This window comes from Pongo pygmaeus, chromosome 1 (assembly GCF_028885625.2).
Source record: "Pongo pygmaeus isolate AG05252 chromosome 1, NHGRI_mPonPyg2-v2.0_pri, whole genome shotgun sequence".
NCBI lineage: Eukaryota > Metazoa > Chordata > Mammalia > Primates > Hominidae > Pongo > Pongo pygmaeus.
Genome location: NC_072373.2, coordinates 123,539,814 through 123,561,537, shown reverse-complemented (window position 1 = coordinate 123,561,537; position 21,724 = coordinate 123,539,814).

Genomic DNA, 21,724 nt, shown 5'->3' with positions numbered 1-21,724 from the left:
ATTAATGGTACAAGACATTTCTAAATGTAAAGAAAATAGTATTACATACCACATAAAATCCTTGCTTTATGGTATTCCTTAATATTTTCACTTCAAAAATTACGTTAAGATTATCTGTAACTGTAGTATTTTAATGAACTACTGAAAACAATTAGTGACTTCAAAAAATATCTAAAGAGATAGCCAACACAACCAAAACTGCTACATATTTAGTAAACATTTATTAAAAGCATACTATGTGTCAGATACAATATTGAGAAAAGCAAAATAAACAAAGATAATTTTTGTTATATAAAGAACTCATACAAAGTTAAAGCACCTAAGGAACTACATCATTAATATTTGTTTTGAATTTCTTATAAAGAATGTAAAATGGAACAACTCAAAAGATAGTCATTAAACATAAATAATAAACTACAGAGAAAATAAAATCACGATTCTTTTTTATGTTTTACTTCAGCATGTATAACACCATTGAGGAGTCTCTACTGTCCAATGTTTTCAAATATTCTATTTACAAAATCTCATCTTAAAAATGGAAATAGACAGCATTTAATTTTCAAGCTTCCAAAAGTACAAGAAATATAACAAAAAGTGGTAAATCTTGTATACTGAACTGATATCTATTCAGTAAGGGCTTAAAAAGGTCAAAGCATTTACCCCCATTTAATGCTGTCAAAGTACCTAAACAATTCTTTAAAAAATTCATTATGATTAAATAAATAGGTGATAGCTTATTACGTTTTTCCCTTTTACACTATATGCTCTTTGAGGGCTGGGCTGTATTCCTCATGTATTTTATTTAGCAGATTCCTAATACGTATCGGTGATACAAGTAAATAAATTAATTGCTTTTGGAGAATATATAGTAATTAAAATCATTCATGAAATACTTCATATTTTGGGGAACATATAAGAATGTCAATAACAATTATAAGACAGAATAAAAAAAGAACAACATAGGGAATGTAGAATCACTGTTTTTTAATCTAACTACCTAAAATGCTGTCTTAAGATCAAAAAATCAGTCTTGAGAGATGCAGGGCAAGATGTCAGAATACAAGGCTGCACTGACGCTCCTTCCTGTAAGGATCAATTTAACAACTATCTACACAGGAAAAACATCTTTATAAAAACCAAAAATCAGATAAGCCATCAGAGTACCTGTTTTTTTTTCTTTATTTCTTCTAAAAAAAAAAAAAAGGATACATGTACAGAACATGCAGGTTTTTTACATAGGTATACGTGTGTCGTGGTGATTTGCTGCACCTGTTGACCTGTCTGCTAAGTTCCCTTTTCTCACCCCTACCCCACAACAGGCCCTGGTGTGTGTTGTTCCCCTCTCTGTATCCATGTGTTCTTGATGTTCAGTTTCCACTTATGAGTGAGAACATGTTGTGTTTGGTTTTCTGTTTCTGTGTTAGTTTGTTGAGGATGATGGCTTCCAGCTTGATCCATGTTCCTGCAAAGGGCATGATCTCATTCATTTTTATGGCTGTATAGTATTCCATGGTGTATATGTACCACATTTTCTTTATGCAGTCTATCATTGATGGGCATTTGGGTTGGTTCCCAAAGCCATAAAAACCCTAGAAGAAAACCCAGACAACACCGTTCAGGACATCGTCATGGACAAACACTTCATGACAAAAACATCAAAAGCAATGGCAACAAAAGCAAAAATTGACAAATGGGATCTCATTAAACTACAGATCTTCTGCACAGCAAAAGAAACTATCCTCAGGATACGTAGGCAACCTACAAAATGGGAAGAACTTTTTGCAATCTACCCATATGATAAAGGCCTAATATCTAGAATTTACAAATAACTTAAACATATTTACAAGAAAAAGACAAACAACTCCATCAAAAAGTGGGTGAACGATATGAACAGGTACTTCTCAAAAAAAGACATTTATGGAGCCAACAAATATATGAAAAAACTCAATATCACTGATCATCACAGAAGTACAAATCAAAACCACAATGAGATACCATCTCACATCAGTCAGAATGGCGATCATTAATAGTCAGGAAACAATAGATATTGGTGAGGCTGTGGAGAAATATGAATGCTTTTACACTGTTGGTGGGAATGTAAATTAGTTCAATCATTGTGGAAAACAGTATGGCAATTCCTTAAGGATCTAGAACCAGAAATACCATTTGACCCAGCAATCCCATTACTGGGTATATACGCAAAGGAATACAAATAATTCTACTATAAAGACACATACGGCTGGGCACGGTGGCTCACGCCTGTAATCCCAGCACTTTGGGAGGCTGAGGTGGGTGGATCGTGAGGTCAGGAGATCGAGACCATCCTGGCTAACAGGGTGAAACCCCGTCTCTACTAAAAATACAAAAAATTAGCCAGGCATGGTGGTGGGCACCTGTAGTCCCAGCTACTGGGGAGGCTGAGGCAGGAGAATGGCTTGAACCCGGGAGATGGAGCTTGCCATGAGCTGAGATCATGCCACTGCCCTCCAGCCTGGGCGACAGAGCAAGACTCTGTCTCAAAAAAAAAAAAAAAAAAAAAAAAAAAAAAACACATGCACACGTACGTTTATTGCAGCACTATTTACAATAGCAAAGTACCTGGTTTTATCTCTGTTTTGCTAAAAGAGACACTAAAGAGATAGAAAAATAATAATATTGAATTGCCGATGCCAGCTCTCCTCCACCTACTGGCAACATGGTGCATATAGCATCTCTCCGCACTTGGGGAGGGAGAACACAGCAATTGTGAGGCATTGAACTTAATGCTGTCCTGTAAGAGCAGAATGGGAAACTGGACCAAACACAGCTGATGCCCACCCACAGAGGGAGCATTTAAACCAGTCCTAGCTAGAGGGGAATCACCCATCCCAGAGGTCGGAATCTGAGTTTCCACAAACTTTGCCAACATGGGCTACAGTGCTCTGTGTCTCTAAATGAACCTGAATATCAGTTTAGGCCATAAAGACTGCAACTTTTAGGCAAGTCCTAGTGCTGAACTAGGCCCAGAGACACACAATCTACTGTGTGGGGAGACGACACACAATCTACTGAGATACCACCAGGGCTAGCTATGGGAGTGCTGGCATCACCTCTTCTCTAACCCTAGGCTGTACTGCTCAGGGTTCCAAAAAAGACACTTTCCTTACTTTTAAGAAGAGGAGAGGGATGAATGGGAAGGACTTTGTCTTGCATCTTGGATACTAGCTCAGCCACTGCAGAATAGGGCATCCATCAGAGTCCTGAGGCCCTAGCTCCCAGACAACATTTCCAGACGCTCTCTGAGCCAGAAAGGAACCCATTGACTTAAAGGAAAGGGCCCAGTTCTGACAGAACTCATCACCTGGTAACTTGACTTTTGGATAGCATTTTTGGACCTGTTCTGAGCCAGAGGGCAGCCACTGCCCTGAAGCATGAGTCCCAGCTCAAGCAGCATTCAGAAGAAGCTGACTTAGAGACAATGGGTATTAAGAAAATATCCACAATAGTCTGGTACTACTCCTCATGGCCTGGGGTGGTAGTGGCTATGGAGTAAGGCTTCTCTGCCATTGGAAAGCAGAGGGAAGAGTGGGAAATGCTGCATCCTGTAGTTTGTTTGCCAGATCAGCTGAAGTACAATAGAATACCAGGTAGACTTCTAAGGTTTTTGACTCTAGTCCCTGACTCCCAGACAACACCTCTGGACCCACCTGGGCCCTAGGGGACCTCACTGCACTGAAGGGAGGGACACAGGCCTTGTTGGCTTTGACACTGGCCAATTGTAGAGGCTCAAGGCCTTGAGTGAATGGCAATAGCCAGGTTGTGGTTATTAGCAGGCCTTAGGCAAGACCCAGGCCTTGGGCAAGATCCAGCACTGTGCTGGATTCAGGTTTGACCCAGCACAGTCATAGTGGTTGTGGCCACAGGGGTACTTGTCATTATATCCCAGCTTTAGGTGGCTCAGAACAGAGAGAGAGAGACTCTGTTTGTTTTGGAGAAACTGAGAGAGGAGAACCTGGTAATTCAGATAAATCTCTCAGATCTTGTCTAAGGACATCAAGGTGGTACCTATCTGCATTTGCAGGAACCACAGCATTACTGTGCTGGGGGTGTCCCCATAAGCAGATACAGCTTAGATCACAACATACAAGTCCTTTAAAATATTTAGAAAGCCTTTCCAAAAAGGACAGCTACCAATAACCCCAGACAATGAAGAGTAAAATAAATACCTAACTCTTTACTGGCCAGATGCCGAAGAATATCTACTGGCATCAACACTAGACAAGAAAACATGACCTCACCAAATAAACTAAATAAGGTATCAGGGGCCAATCCTGTAGAACAGAGATATGTGACCTCTCAGACAGAGAATTTAAAATAGCTGTGTTGAGACAACTCAAAGAAATTCAAGATAACTCAGAGAAGGAATTCAAAATTCTATTAGATAAATTTAACGAAGAGATTGAAATAATTTTTAAAAATCAAGCAGAAATTCTGGAGCTGAAAAGTGCAATTAGCATACTGAAAAATGCATCAGAGTCCATTAATAGCAGAATATGTCAAGCAGAAAAAAAGAACTAGTGATCTTGAAGATAGGCTATTTGAAAATACAGAAAGGAGACAAAAGAAAGAACAGTATAAAATATAAAGCATGCCTACAGGATCTAGAAAAACAGCCTCAATGCAGTGAATCTAAGAGTTATTGGCCTTATAAAGGAAGTAGAGAAAGAGAAGTAGAAAGTTTATTCAAAGGGATAACAGAATAAACAGAGTTTAATAATCAAACTCTCAAAGGCCAAGGATAAAGAAAGTATCCTAATTCCAGACAGCCACCCGTAGCAGCATTGCACCTCCCAGGAACAGAGCTCCAGTGGGGAGGGGCGGGCTGACATCTTTGCTGTTTGGGCGACTTAGCCATTCTAGCCTTTTGGCTTTGAAGAGTCCAAGTGTACCAGGGGTAGGAAGGATACCCCAGCACAGCACAGCTGCTTTACAAAAATGTAGCCAGACTGCTTTTTTAAGTGAGTTCCCAATCCTTTACCTCCTCACTGTGTGGGACCTCCCAACCAGACCTCAAACTAACCCACCCAGCATTATCCACCCAAAAGAGATAGGAAGCCTCCCTGGGACAGAGCTTCCAGAAGGAGGGGTAGGAAGCTATCTTTGCTGTTTTGACAACTTAGCCTTTGGAGAGTCCAAGACAACCAGGGGTAGAAGTGGTAACCCAGAACGACATGGCTGTTCTAAAAATACACAGTAAGGCTGCTTTTTTGAGCTACTCTCCAAACCCATTCCTCTTCACTGGGAGGGACCTCCCAACGGGGGCCTACATTCACCCCCACCAGTGTTCTGCACCAGACAGAGATATGAAGACTCCCTGGGAAGGAGTTTCCAGAGGGAGGGTTGGGACACCATCTTTGCTGTTTAGGTAACTTAGCTATTCTGGTCTTCAGACTTTGGAGAGTCCAAGAGGACCAGGAGATGAAATGGACACCCAGCACAGCACAGTTGCCCTGTGAAAACATGGTCAGGCTGCTCTTTTAAGTGGATCCCCTTTTCCATTCCTCATCACTTGATGGGGCCTCCCTACTGGGTTTTCCAACTACCCTCACTTGTGTTCTGTGACTAATGGAGGTTTCAAATCTCCCTGGGATGGAGCTTTCAGAGGGCGGGGCAGGCAGCCATCTTTGATGTTTGGGTGACTTAGTTATTCCAGTCTTTGGGCTTTGGAGTGTATGAGGTGCCCAGGGGCTGAAGTGTACCCCCAGCACAACACAGCTGCTTGACAAAAACATGGCCAGACTGATTTTTCAAGCAGGTACTTGATTCTGTTCCTCCTCACTGGGCGAGACCTCTGCACCGGAATCTCCAGGCAAATTCTACTGGTGCATTTGGGCCAGCAATAGGTCCGAACCTTCCTGGGACAGAGCTTCAAAAGGGAGGGGCAGGTTGCCTTCTTTGCTGTTTCTCAGCCTTCACTAGTCAGACCTCCAGGTACTGGAAAATCCAAGGTGACAAGATACTGGAGCAGGCCCCAAGCATACCACAGCAGCCCTATGGAAAAAGTAGCCTGACTACTGTGTGGGTACCTGTTTCCATATCTACTCACTGGATGGGTTATAATTACTGTGTCCCAGCAACACCCTGCCAGAGCTATCAAGCCAGGAGCACCTCAGCAACTCCCAGTACAGAGCCACCAGGGGCAATTGAAAGCCTCTCTGCCACTGCCTCTACAAGGGAACTTCCCTTCCTACCCTCAGACTAATGAAAAAGCAAAGATTCTAAGTGTTTTATCCACACCTCCAACAAACTGCAGTTGACCCAAGAAGATGAGGCCAGTCTGTCCCTCACAGATTCCAAACACCCTTCACAGCTCATCACTAGACAGTGAACCCTGGCTTGGGTCCACAGTACAGACCCTCCATCCAGCGATGATCACATGAGTGATTACTGACCTGCATCTCTCTGGTGTGCAGCCCCCAGGAGACAAGCAAAAGATCCTTGGCCGCAACCACTGCTAAGGTCCTTTCCTCTGCTGCCTCCAAGAAGGAACAGAAACACTGAGATTGTCCCAGAGCTGCAGTTGGCAGCCTAGGAGTTCTAAGCCACAATCTACAGGCATTATTCAAGGGAGAGAGAAACCCACACTTTCAGAGCATTGTGAAGGAACACAGCTGCAACTGTGAGGAAGCATAGGAGAGCCACAAAACTGAGAGTCTACCAACTGACCAGTCACCCAAGTGCCACCTACTGAATGTGCCATCCCAAAGGTGTAACACCCAAAATACCCCCCTCTGAAACCAGACAAGAACTCAGCTTAAAGACCAGTGAAAATATCCAGAAAAAAAGTCTATTGACTGTACTCAATCTACACTGCAGTTAAAGGAACAACCACACACAGAAATGAGAAAGAGTCAACACAAGAACTACAATAAATCAAATGGCTACAGTGACCTATGTCCTTCAAATGACCACACCAGTTCTCCAACAAGAGTTCTCAACCAGAATGAGCTGGCTAGAATGTCAGAAATAGAATTCAGAATATGGATAGAAATGAAAACTGTCAAGATTCAGGAGGATGGCAAAACCCAGTCCAAGGAAAATAAGAATCACAATACAGTGATACAGGAGCTGAGGGACGAAATTGCCAGTGACAAAAAGAACGTATTGGATCTGACAGAGCTGAATAACAAAATACAAGAATTTCACAATGCAATCACAAGTATTAACAGAAAAATAAACCAAGCTGAGGGAAAAAATCTCTGGACTTGAATACTAGGTCACTGAAATAAGATAGCCAGACAAAAATGAAAAGAAATCCACAAAAGCTCTGAGAAGTATGGAATTATGTAAAGAGGCCAAATCTGTAAATCATATGCATCCCTGAAAGGGAGGAGAAGAAAGTAAAAAACTTGGAAATCATGTTTTTGGATATTATCAATAAAAACTTCCCAAACTTGCCAGAGAGGGCACCAGTCAAATTCAGGAAATGCAGAGAACTCCTGCAAGATCCTACAGAAGGAGAGCACCCATAAGACACTTAATTGTCAGATTTTCCATGGCCAAAATGAAAGAAAGAATGTTAAAGTCATCTAGAGAGAAAGGCAGGTCACCTAAAAAGGGAACCCCATCTGTCTATCAGTGGACTTCTCAGATGAAACCCTACAAGCCAGAAGGGATTGGGGGCCTACATTCTAAAAGAAAAAATCTTCAACCAAGAATTTCATATCCAGCCAAGCTAAGTTTTGTAAGCAAAGAATAAATAAGATCTTTTTCAGATAAACAAATGTTGAGGGAGTTTGTTACCATTAGACCTGCCTTACAAGATATCTTGAAAGGAGCTCTAAATGTAGAAAGCAAAGACTGCTGTCAGCTAATTAAAAAAAAAAAACACTATAACACACAGACCTATGTCATTATAAGGCAACCAAACAAGGAAGACAACATAATAACCAGCTAACAGCACAATGATAGGATCAGATTCCTACATATTAATACTAACTTTGAATGCAAATGAGCTAAATGCCCCACTTATAAAGCACAGAGTGGCAAACTAGAAAAACAAAGCAAGACCCAATGGTGTGCTGTCTTCAAGAAACCCATGTCACATAAAATGACACCCATAGGCTCAAAATTAAGAGATGAAGTAAAATCTACCAAGCAAATGAAAAACAGAAAAAAAGCAGGGGTTGCAATCCTAATTTCAGACAAAAACAGATTGCAAACCAACAAAGGTTAAAAAACAAAAGAAGGGCATTACATAATAATAAAGGGTTCAATTCAAGCATAAGACTATTTTTGCTTGAAAAGACTAGTTTTCAAAAATAACTATTCAAAATATATATGCATACAACACACAAGCAATCAGATTCATAAAGCAAGTTCTCAGATACCTACAAAAAGACAAGGACCCCCATACGATAATAGGGGAGACTTCAACACTCCACTGACAGTATTACATAGCTCATTGAGGCAAAAATTAACAAAGATATTCAGGACTTGAACTCAACATTGAATGGAATGGATCTGATAGACCTCTATAGAACTCTCCACCCAAAAACAATAAAATATGCATTCTTCTCATTGCCACATGGCACATACTCTAAAATTGACCACATAATTCACTACAAACAATCTTCAGCAAATGCAAAAGAATGAAAATCATACCAAACACTCTTGGACCATAGTGCAACAAAAATAGAAGTCATTGTTGTTCAGTTCCAAGAATTCTTTAATTTCCATCTTGATTTCATTTTTGACCCAGTGCTCATTCAGGAGCAGGTTATTTAATTTCCATATATTTGCATGGTTTTGAAGGTTCCTTTTAGAGTTATTTCCAATTTTATTCCACTGTGGTCTGAGAGACGGCTTGATATAATTTCAATTTTTTTAAATTTATTGAGGCTCATTTTATGGCCTATCACATGGTCTATCTTGGAGAATGTTTCATGCACTGTGGAATAGAATGTGTATTCTGTGGTTGTTGGATGAAATGTTCTGCATATATCTGTTAAGTTTGTTTGTTCCAAGTTGTAGTTTAAATCAGTTGTTTCTTTGTTGACTTTCTGTCTTGATGACCTGTCTAGTGCTGTCAGTGGAGTATTGAATTTCCACACTATTATTATGTTTCTGTCTATCTCATTTCTTAGGTCTATTAGTAATTGTTTTATAAATTTGGGAGCTCCTGGGTTAGTTGCATATATGTTCAGGCTTGTGATATTTTCCTGTTGAACAAGGCCTTTTACCATTATATAATGTTCCTGTCTTTTGGATGTAAGGCAATAGCAAATGCTGGCAAGGATTTAGAGAAGAAGTAATGCTTGCACATTGTTGGTGGGGGTGTAAATTAATACAACCACCATAGAGAACACTTTGGAGTTTCCTCAAAAAACTAAAAATTGAGCTACCATACGATCCAGAAATCCTACTGCTGGCTATATACCCAAAAGAAGGGAAATCAGTATGTCGCCTATCTGCATGCCTATGTTTTTTGCATCACTGTTTACAATAGCTAAAATTTGGAAGCAACTTAAGTGTCCATCAATGGATGAATGGATGAAGAAAATGTGGTATACACACACAATAAAGTATTACTCAGCCATAAAAAAATAAGATCCAGCCATTTGCAACAACATGGATGGAACCACAGGCTGTTATATTAAGTGAAATAAACCAGACACAGAAAGATAAACATCCCATGTTCTCACTTATTTGTAGAATCTAAAAATCAAAACAATTGAACTCATATTCATAGAGAGTAAAAGGATGGTTACCAAAGGGTGGGAAGAACAGTAGGGAGTCATAGTGGGGAGGTGGAGACAGTTAATGCGTACAAAAAAAAAAAAAAGATTGAATAAGACCTGTTATTTGATAGCACAACAGGTGACTGTAGTCAATAATAACTTAATTGCACAGTTTCAAATTACTCAAATAGTGTAATTGGATTGTTTGTAACTCAAAGGATAAATGCTTGAGGAGATGGAGACTTCATTCTCCATAATGTGATTATTTTAGATTACATGCCTACGCCAAAACATCTCGTATACCCCATAAATATATACAACTACTAAGTACCCATGAAATTAAAAAGAAAAAAAAAAACAAGAAAACCATTCTTGACTGGAACACAACTGCCCTGCCTGTTCATTCAACAAATATTTATTGAGCACCTACTATGTGCCAGCCATTCAAAGGTGAATCAGCAAGCATCATTTATTTTATGTTTATAGAAATCATCTGAACCTGCAATCCCATTGCTAGGTATCTACCCAAAGAATAAGAAATTATTATATCAAAATGATACCTGCACTTGTATGTTTATTGTAGCATGATTCACAATAACAAAGATAGGGAATCAATTCTAAGCATCTATCAACTAATGATTGAGTAAAGAAAATATATGTGCAATGGGATACAATTCAGCAATAAAAAGACTGAAATTCTATCTTTGCAACAACATGGATGAAATTGGAGGCCAATATCTTAAGTGAAACAACTCAAAAAGTCAAATACATGTCCTCACTTACAAGAGAAAGCTAAATAATATGTACAAATGGAAATAAAGTGTTGAATGATAGACATTGGAGACTTGGAAGGGATGGAAATGGAAGAAGGGTGAGAAATGAGAAATGACTCAAACAGTGCAAAGTACATTATTCTGGTAATAGATACACTAAAGCCCAGACGTCATCACTCCACAATATAGACATGTAACAAAATTACAGTTGCACCTCTTGAATTTATACAAATGTATAAAAAAAGTTTATCCCTAATTTTTTCTGCTTCTTATTTAAAAAGTCACAAGATAAGGACACACTTAAAATAGGCACAGTGAAGGTTCTAGTAAGAATGAGCCAGTTGCTGCAAAATCTTTGTATACGAAGAACATTTACCTCTGCAAAAGATGTTGAGGCTTTTGTGTCACTATTATTTATAGAGTATCCTCAGAGGTTTGGAACCAGACAAGGCAACCAAGGATGATACAGATCTAAATATAAAGCAGTACTATTATAAAAATTCTCTTTCAGAGAGGTGCTAAATATGAAAATGTGTGTGCTTAAATTCTAGGCTCCATTATGTAATTTGCAGTACTGCCCTTAATTTTCCTTCCCAGTCTCCTAAAATCACTTTGGTCAGCCACCCTGGTCTGGAAGGGTCTTGATTTTGACATTTTGTGAGTCTGTAGTTGTGAATAATCCAAACTGGCTTCTACCTTTCTGGTAGAGAAAGAAAAGCAGGGTACCAATGTTCTGAATTGCTGCCTTCTAACTAGATAAGGGAAGCCAAATATGAAGAAGATAGATTGAACAAGATGCTTAATTCTTTTGATGAGAATAAAAAGATTAGGTAATAATTGACAAAATTGAAACTATTTTTTGAAGAACTTTGTTTCTTATTCAAACAAATTTTTAAGCTCTCTGTACGTCATTTCAAAGATTGAAAAGTTATTAATCTATAGTAGAAAAAAATTATATGTCTAGTTTGAACGTAATTAATTTTGGAAGAGAGACATGTACATTACTCATCTTTTTCTACTACCACTTAGAGGAAAATGTTTAAATTGCTTTCAAATATTACTCAGACTACTAGGTGGGCAAACCAAGATATGTAAATATTTGCATTTATTTTCATTTACAAAAACTGGGAAAAGCTTTAAAATGAAAGTCCTGCTTACTCTATAAATACAATGATAATTGTTTTCAATGCAATATATTACTTTTTTTTTTTCTTGCTGGCACTCAGATGTTAAGCTGTAAGTACAATTAACAGTTCAGGCTAAAAGTGCTAGAACATGAAGGTGGAAAAGTGAGAATTTTGTTATATCTCCTGAGTTTCTATTATTACCAAGTTTCTTTTCCTCTCACTTCATTTTATCACCTCTAGCATTTTACTTCAGGGAATATAGAAAGATAAAACAGGAAAAAAAAAACCATGTTTATACGACACTTTGATAATCCAGACAGTTTTATATACCCTGTCTATCTATATTTCCCAAAAGTAAGACATATGAATAAAAGTAAGTTTTAAAAAGGGGTTTTAAATAATATCCCATTTAAATATCGTACAAGGAGAATTCTTTTAGTTATAATATTTCAGTAACTATACTCATGGCATACATTAATAAAGAATTTCTGTTAAGAAAAACTATGATAAAAAATCAACCAGTAAGATTAGGTACTGTGCCATAAAAGATGCACATATGTGCTAAAATCTATGCATCAAAGGTATATTGTTAAATATTTTTAAAATACTATTAATTCATTTAAAGTCAATTTTCTTTGAATAGCTGTAATGTACATCAGTTCTCTTTCTCGTAGATTATATTTTAGTTTATCATCTATGATAACCAACTTAATTTGATGTTTTATACAAGAGGCTAAGTATGTATCACAAATAATAAGAGACTATGGAATGATTAATCTTAGGAATAGAAGACACAAAAGACATCTAAAGGTACTAAAGATTTTGACTTTTAGGGCAAAGCTAGGCCAGCTTCAGGCATCTCGCATTTTTCTCAGTAAAGTTAGAAGCAAAATTATTTTTTTCTACAGTCAGAATTAAGATAACTAGGTGAAGGAAATTAGTATATTTAACAAAAACTTATTGACCATTATAATAAAGGCATATGTAGTGAGTGACTGGAGGTCATGTAGGAAACAGCCAACCCAGACTTTTGGCTGATGTAACTAGCATGTGAATGTCATGGGAGATTTCAGTTGGGCTAATAAATGAGGTGATTCTTAAAAAATGACATGCAGTTATCCAAGCAAAATGAGACATGAAAGCTTTGAAATGCAAGCGGGAAAAATTGGGGAAAAAAACTGAGAATGACATAAGGAATCATTTACAAATAAGCAGAAGTATTGCCAACAATTAATGAAAATGCAGATGAGATTAGATAGCATTAATTTGTAGTAAAGCTAGTAAGCACATTTTCTTGTTTGTCTCCAACAAACAGGAGCAGTTTCGTAAAATGAAAAGGAGAATTATGTGTTGTGAATAATGGAGTCTTCTGGAGTATTTGTGGCAGTAGAGAAACTTTATTAAAAACTCAGGTCAAATTCCAGTTTCTAAAATCATCCCTAGAGTTCCAGCCACACTGACTACTCTCTTTCAGAAATAACCCTACTTTCCTGATCCTATATGTGTAACCAATGATGGCTCATATGCTGTCCACTCGATGTTGATTGTTGAGTAGAGGGCCATCATCACATCTGGTATACCCCATATAATAGTGACGAGCTCAGGATCTTAAACAGAATGGGGATAACGGTGAAAGCATTGTTCTCATGGTTGACATTAGGAGCCTGGCTGTTAACTGAAGAAGGTATTTGTTAGAAATATTGTTGACAAATAAATTTATGACTACTGTGATGTCATTAGACAGACTAAAGGCACCAGGAATAATATCAGATATTTGAAAAAAGAAATAATAAATTAGGTGACCACATACACTTAAGCAACAGAAGAATACCCTTTTTAAGTTGGTAGATAATAATTGGTGGACTAGGAACGTCGTATTAGAAGGAAAGTCTATGTATTAATACCTGGAAAGAGGAAAATGATATAATAGTGATGTAGAAGCAGGTAATGTAAACAAAAATAGCATGTCTATCTTTCTTTGAAAGTAATTGGGAAGTGGGAAATATAAAAGCTTCAACAGGCCTGGCACAGTGGTTCATGCCTGTAATCCGAAAACTTTGGCAGGCCTGGAGGGACAGATCACTTTAGCCAAGTGTTTGAGGCCAGCCTGGGTAACAGGTTGAAACCCTGTCTGCCAGGGTTTATATATATATATACACATAAGTGAGCTGAACACGGTGGTGCATGCTTGTGGTTCCAACTACTTTGGAGGCTGAGGCGTGAGGATTGCCTGAGTCCGGGAGACAAAGGTTGCAGTGAGCTGAGATTGCACTCTTGCACTCCTGCCTTGATGACAGACTGAGATTCTGTCTCAAAAATAAATAAATAAATAAATAAATAAATAAATAAATAAATAATAAAAGCTTCAACAGAAGAGTTTTGCAAGGACAAATGTGATCAATGTGATAACTGAGAAGCTAGATATAGAATTTGTAGAGAGAATGAGGTCAAGCACTTTTGCTCCGCCATGCTGGCTTCAGAAATACAGGACTAATGCAGCTTACTGAAGGTCCTCTTGCTCAGAAGGGTCTGATCTGGCACTTGACATTTAATACTTTTTGGCCTCCATCTTGAAATTATTAATGATTTAATATTTGAATGTGTGTTTGTGAGTAGAGTCCAATGGGACAATAGAAAATGTGCCAAAACCTTGGTGCATCAAATGATGTGAACCCTTTCCTGCTGCCACCTCCACCCCTCACCAGGAATGTTTGCAGCCACTTACCTTATCCAGGTTCCTCCTTGCCTCCTCCTCCCCACTGTCCTCCCGGTGACACTTCCTATCCCTTTCCACCTGATGTTCCTGGCCCTGCTGGGCATCCCCCTCCCTGTGTTCATTCATCCATTGGTGCTGCTCTCCACCCCTGGCAGGGGACTGGGCACCGGTTTGGGAATCGTGGTTGGGTGCACACACCACTTGCCATTTCTGAGCAAAGTATGTTGTCAGCCATCCCTTCCCAGGGCCTGTAGCACCAAGGCATTCTATAGATAACTTGGTGGGGGTGAGCCTTTAGCCCACCCCAAATCAGGTATCCAGTGTGGACTGGTACCACGGTTATAATCCATTGGAAATTATGCATCCACTGTGGGTTGGGACAGCCAGCCCATGGGAAAGAGAGACAGATTCTCCATACCTGGGGCACAGTGCAGCAATGGATGATAAGAACAGGAATCCAGCAGCCAGTGGGCTGTAACCTAGGGTGTGCAAAGTGGTAGGACAGGGGTCTTGGGCACCATTAAGGTCTGCATTCTGCTATATTAAATTGCAAGAAACAAACAAACAAACAAAACATATTGACAGGTTGTGAGAGAGATGGCTAGAAGAAATGAAAAAGTTTTATATTTTAGTATCTTCAGGGACACTTTTTTCTTGCTTTTTAAACAAGGGCCTCTGCACATTCATTTTGCACTGGGCCTCACAAATTATGTAGCCAGCCTTGGTACTTGGAGTGAAAATTTGAATGTTAGAAATAAACTGTGGAGTAACAATTATGAGAAAATGCAAGTAATGAGATAGGATGTAATTACTGGAAGTATTTTCATTAAATTGTGATCAGAATGTTGGTATGTGTCTCAGTTTGGGTCTTCCTAGAAGCAGACTCTGATACAAGGATCTGAGAGGAAATTGCTGATTTGGGAGGGAATTTCAAGGAACACAAGAAGGGAGAGTTGGAAAGAGAGAAGAAGGGTAAAAAGAAGAAGAAGAAGAAAAGCATGATATTGAATACAATAGTGTTCTGGAAAACTATGGCTAGTCCTGTGGGAACTTAGGCAGAGTAGAACATGCCTGAACATTGTCTCAATTCCCATCTGAAAGGGCAAGGGACCTGGGGCATTTGAGCTCCAATTTCCATTTGCATGTGGACTACTTCTGAGAGTGTTAACCCTTCAAAATTCTCAGGCTGGCCTGTACACAAATGCTGAGAGAAAGTTTTCCGCCCTAGAGTCCCAGAGGCCAACTGGAGGCCCTGTGGGCCTTTCCTGGATAGCAGCATTAATTAAGAGGATCTGGCTAGCCACCAACAAGGTCTGCCACAGTGGATGTGTCTTCGATATATACAAGTACAATAAAGTTGACTCTGAGGATGATGCCATTGAACTAGGCCACACTAAATTAGGTATGTTATATTGGTTCTTCTTCTCAATGGTTATTTAAATGTGAAACTAATAATAATAAACTCTAGAGCCCTCAAAGCTGTATATGCCATTTAAAATAATAAGAATTCCCAAAAGAATAAATATATGGAATACATTCTATATAAAGTAGCTGATTTCCTAATTTCCTTGATATACTACTCGGCATGAACAACAGTCTCTTTCAGCTCACGACATTCTAAATGCAATCAGCTTTCTGCATTCAACTAAGTGCAACTAGTTTTGCACAAAGTGAAGTGTTCATTTCCAGTTTAACCACAACCCAAATCCACATACCTATAAACATTAACTACACTGTCTTGCTCTTTATAAAATGCTTATTCTTTTCTATTAATAATTCTTAATCTTTGGAAAATAATAATATCTCAACTGATATTTATCATAAATCCAAAAAAAGTGACTCTGGTTGGTACTAAAGCAAGGTATTAAAGTAAGGATTAGGGAAATCCTTACTGTTTGGAAAGCTAAAGCAAGGAGGGTGAACACACATTATGTTAAGTAAGAACAGGGATTCTATATATATACCTGGGTTGGAATCTTGTCTCTGCCACTTACCTGTGTGACCTTGGGGAAATAACTCTGTACCTCAGTTTCTCACATCTGTCCTCAGAAAACTTTGTCAGATTTAATAGAATAATATTCATAAAATGCTTAACTTACACCTGATATGTGAAATAAATGAATCCGTAAAATTGGCATGTATTCTTGGAGTATGTTCTCAGTAATGTTTCATGTTGCTACCAGTTACTTGAACTTGGAATGAATGTGAGATGTGAATACACTCAAATTAATATCTTTACAATTAAATTAAAGTGGAAAGTCACGCTAATGACGAAAAGAAAATAGATGCAACTAAAATTAACAGTAGACAATATCTAGAACATATGAAAAACTGCTACAAGTCAATAACAAAAAGACGATACATTCAATAGCACAATATGCTAAGAACAAAGAGGAGAGGTCACTAATGGTTTATACAATATGGATACCTTTCCATACCCTTTAGAATGTAGAAACACTAACAAATCTTTAGTATCAATATTGATAAGTGTATAAAACTACAGGGACTCTCATATAGTGTTGAGGTGGAATAAATATCTTCAATATCTTTGAAGAGCAATTTATCAATATTTAGAAGATTTTAAGAGGTATACATTCTATGGATCAGCAATTCATTACCAGATGCATATCTTAGAGAACCTCTGCTATTTGGATGCAAGAATACCCATACAAGTATGTTAATTTCTTAATAGATTATAATTGCTGAATATTAGAAACAATTTAAGTTATCCATAAATAGAAGGGATAAATAAATAGAAGCAGAATGGGATAATCTTAGGTGGGTAAAGTGAATGATGTGTATAAATAAGATTTATCAAGACATCCTGAAACATAACATTGAGAAAAAAATGACAGAATATGTTCAGGATTATGTTATCTATATTCACTTTTAAAAAATGACAAGTAGTCATATATGACATATGTACATAAAAATAGGTAGTAAATAAATAAAAATATACATAAGAATGATAAATGCCAAATCAAGACAGTGGTTATCTCTAGAGAGGAGAGGAATTTTCAGGGAGTCAACATGGAGTTTAACTCTGTCTGTAATACTTAATATTTTAAAATATAGAAATTATGCCCAAATACTAAGACTGATGAAAATGTCTGGTAACTATATAGGTGAGTTTTTAATCTTTATATATTTTTAGATGTTGAAAGTATTTATAATAAAGGATTTACTGATAGTGAAAGGAAGTCAGAGGCCAGGGAGGCAGAAATTGATTACAAAGGAACAAGAAGAAGCATTTTGGGTTGGGTTAGTGCATAAATTCTTTATGTTGACAGTGATGGTGGTTATATGATTTTATGTATGTCAAATATTATAGAATTACATACTCATGCTAGTGATTTATTATATATAAAGTATATCCCAATAAAGCTACTTTAAATAATATTCTTAGGCTTTTCAACCCTAAAAATTAGCAGGATGGACACTCATTACTCTGTAAGTGTCCCCAAAGTTGTCTCTTTCTGTCTCTCCTAGTTTCTATCAAATTTTTCTACTACTTTTCCCAAGCCCCAACCCTTATCTTTCTCTGTTTTTGCTGGTCACTGTCAGTGGCTCCCTGTCTTGCTTTCTATTTTGTCTTCCACTGTTACTATAGCCAGAATCATATTTACTTTTCTGATAATGGGGGGTCCTGCTTAAATTTAACCTTACAAAAGCTCAAATTATTGCAAGGACCTCTACCCCTTTTTTCTTTCCAATCCCCACACACATAATGTGCTGCATACCCTAACTTGGACAAGATGCAGGGAAGAGGAGGGACAGATGTTAACTTCTTTAGTCAGATAAATTCAATGGGAAAGGCAAAGGTGGTATGCTGGGTTATGGGATCAACTATGATGATGAAATTGACTAGGCTGTTTCATGGGGCTGTGCGGTCAAGAAAACATAGAGAATTCATATCCTTCTCAGTAATCAGACCATAAACAAAAGGAAAAGTAGAAGCTCTTCACAGATGGTGCCACCTAAATTTCCTGTTGAGAATTCAATGCATTCACACCTTACCCCAATGCCAGTTCCTTCATATAATTCCTGCTTCTTGTTTTTATTACACTGTGACCTATGTGCTCCTTCAGTCTTTGCTCTACTACCTTATCTCTCAACCCATAGTTTAAAGTCAGTGTGACAAACGTTAGCCCTGGCACATTCTGCGTTCCGTGATAGAAGCCAGAAGACTCAAAGGGATTGAAACACAGTTGCCGTCCTCAAAGATTTCATAATCTAGGAGGAGAAATGGACTGTCTCCTTACTCCTGACCTTGAAATGTTTAGACTAGCAGCACACTGTTTGCAATCTCTGTATTGACCTCAGAAATATCTCTTAAGAAATGCTCCCCAGGAAACTCAACTTAGCATTCTCAGGAGACACTCGGGTTACAGAACGAAATTTTAAAGAACATAACCATGATCCCTACTAATCTGATTTATTTTAGATTTCTGATATAGCATGATATAGGTATATATTAGTAAATTTGATGAAGAATTAAGGACAGGACTTAGATATGACCAGCACAAAAAGAAATTATCTCTACATTGCCTTTTTCTTCCAAAGCATATAATCACCATTTATTCCCCTATTACTTCTTCCACTTCATATAATTCTTTTGATAACACTCTAGAGCTGTTAGCTGGTAAATAAACATGAAGAATGTATGAAAAACTTACTGAATTTTGGCAAGCCTTTTTTACTCTACAGCAGAAAGGCAATACTTGAATATTTTTATATACTTTATAAAATATTAAATTTGTCACTGGTTACCTAATAGAGAATTTTTCCTATATGAACTATAATTTTACATGGTTTTAATAAAAAGTAGAAATGCTAAAAATAAGCAAGTGAAAGAACACAAAATATTTCCTTTTCTTCAAACATAATGTCTATAAGTGTTCCACAAATAAATAAATTTATATGAATGCAGCAGCAGTATTAAGCTTTTAATTTTTCAAATTTTAAAACTGTCATTTCACACTCAGTCAGAAACATCGTATTAATTTTTGTTAACTTGGATTTCTTTAAAAATAAGTGCACCATGATTTTTTTAATTAATAGCACTGTAGTTAAAAAAAACAGAATTTTGTGGAAAAAGAATAATAAATTCCAGCTTTTTATTTTCCTCTTTGGCAATGTCTAACATGAATTAGAGACATTGGTTAGTGTTCAGTGTTAAGTTAACATCAAGAAAATCTCATAAACATAATTCTCCATAGATAAAAGCTAGCCATAGAATACTGCTTAACTTTATGTGATATATTTTCATGTGAAATCACAATTTTTTACGATCTCTTAACTTAGTTGGGTCTAGATTTATGTTTACTTCAATTATTAAATAAGACAATACAGGAGACAAAGAGTTATGAATTTATAAAGAAAGAAAGGCTTTACGATGTGACTCTGAGAAAAAAATAGCATTATTGAAACTTGGTCTCCTATTACGTAAAGGCTAACTGTAAATGACACAGTATAATATCTCACTGTAATAGAAACATTCATTAGTTGCCAAGATTAATCATCAATACATTACAGTATATGTTAGAATATGTGAAATTTAAATTATGTTCAGGACACAAATAAGAGGTTATAAAAATAACAAAAAACTAAAGCAAGTGTTTCTATAAAATTATTTTACTTATTTAGACAGTTTCTAGTCTTTGGCTATATTTGATTCAGTGCATAAGCTTTATAGTTCAATATTCTAGATAAGACTACCCTTGAATTTTATGGCACATAAATACAGAGCCTTGTATTGGAAATCACATAACGGTTGTTTGTTCAGTTTGGTGTATGACCACAATTCTTAGTATTAATAAAATAAAATATTTATTATAGATGAGTTCCTAAGAGACCTAAGGCCTAAACTATGGAGCCACAAAGTCTGATTAAATGCATGAAAGTACATAGCATTACAGTGGACTCTCAGATAGCTACAAATCCAGCTCATCTTCCTTAACAGTTTAGCTCTTAGCTCCTGTAATATGTCCCCTATTTGATCACAGCACTGAAACAGAGAAGCATTTCTGAAATTTCAACTACAAATCAATTCAATTTACTGTATTTTAGCTACGAGATAAAGCTCCAGTGTATATAAAACACATACACGTATGTTAACAGTGTACTTTTACGTTGCCTTCAAATCAAATTACATGGACATTTAACTAAATAATAATTCTATTACAGTAAATTTTAAATACAAGATACTTTTGATGAAAACAAATTGCTGTTATTGGCATTTATTATTGGCTATTCTGAGTGACATTAATATAATATACAACCTGAAGTTTCAATCCTATACAGCTTTAGCATACATAAAACTATTCAGGTGAAAATATGTATTTCTATAAAAATATATATTTGATGCATACTTTTAAAGAAATAAAATCTTCTTACATTTGAATCTATCGTGATGACTTGGGAAGAATATAATGCTCATTTATTTAAGATTAATTCATTATTTAATATTCAAACATATTATGATAACAATTAATGCCCAGGAGAAAATGCTCTGAATGTGGGGCTACAATAGTCAAAGCTGAGGAGCTTCAAAAGAGAAAGCAGCCAGAATTAATACAGTTTAGGTAAGATGGCTGAGTTAGAGAGTTAGGAAAGCCTGTTCAAGCCACTTTGCAATCCTTGGGAAATGCTTGCACCAGAATGCTTCTTAGAGTGCATGGGATTATCTTTTTTATTTGAATGGACTATGAGATAGAACCGGCAATACCTTTTTTTGGGATATGAAATGTAAGTTCTAAGAAGTGGGAACAAATATGTGGTGGGAAAGACTGGACCAGTAAAGAAAGAAAATTTCAGGGAGGGCAATATCTTGCTCCTATGCTGGACTGCAACCAGGATACAATTACATAGAAAAGTTAATCAGTTCAAAAGTTGTTGCACTGAAAATATCGCAGGCTCCAAATTACCTTACCCCTCAGTAAATGTATGTGATACATTTCCTTCACCATTTTGCATTTTAAATTAAAGATAAAATCACCAGAAAGCATAAATAATTAAAATGTCCCAATTCAGTCCAGTCACTTTAGCTTTAGAAGAATTATTTCCCTCAAGGTTAAAATATAACCAATACTTTACTTTGAAGAGCTAACACAAGAATCAGTAATAATGTATATAAAGTATCCTGCAGTATACTCAATGGAGGTTCTCAATAAATTGTAAAAAGTTTGTTTCTATAAAAATCCCCACACAGCAATTAAAATGAGTATGAACACCTTTAGCCTTGTTTATTTAGTTTCACATACTATTTATTACATGATTTATCTTCTATGGTTTATGACAGCAGCAGTGTAGAAATATCAGTTCTGTCATTATCTCTCCAGTATGAATGCTAAAATTCTTTACATTCATCCATTAAATGAATGGATGCCT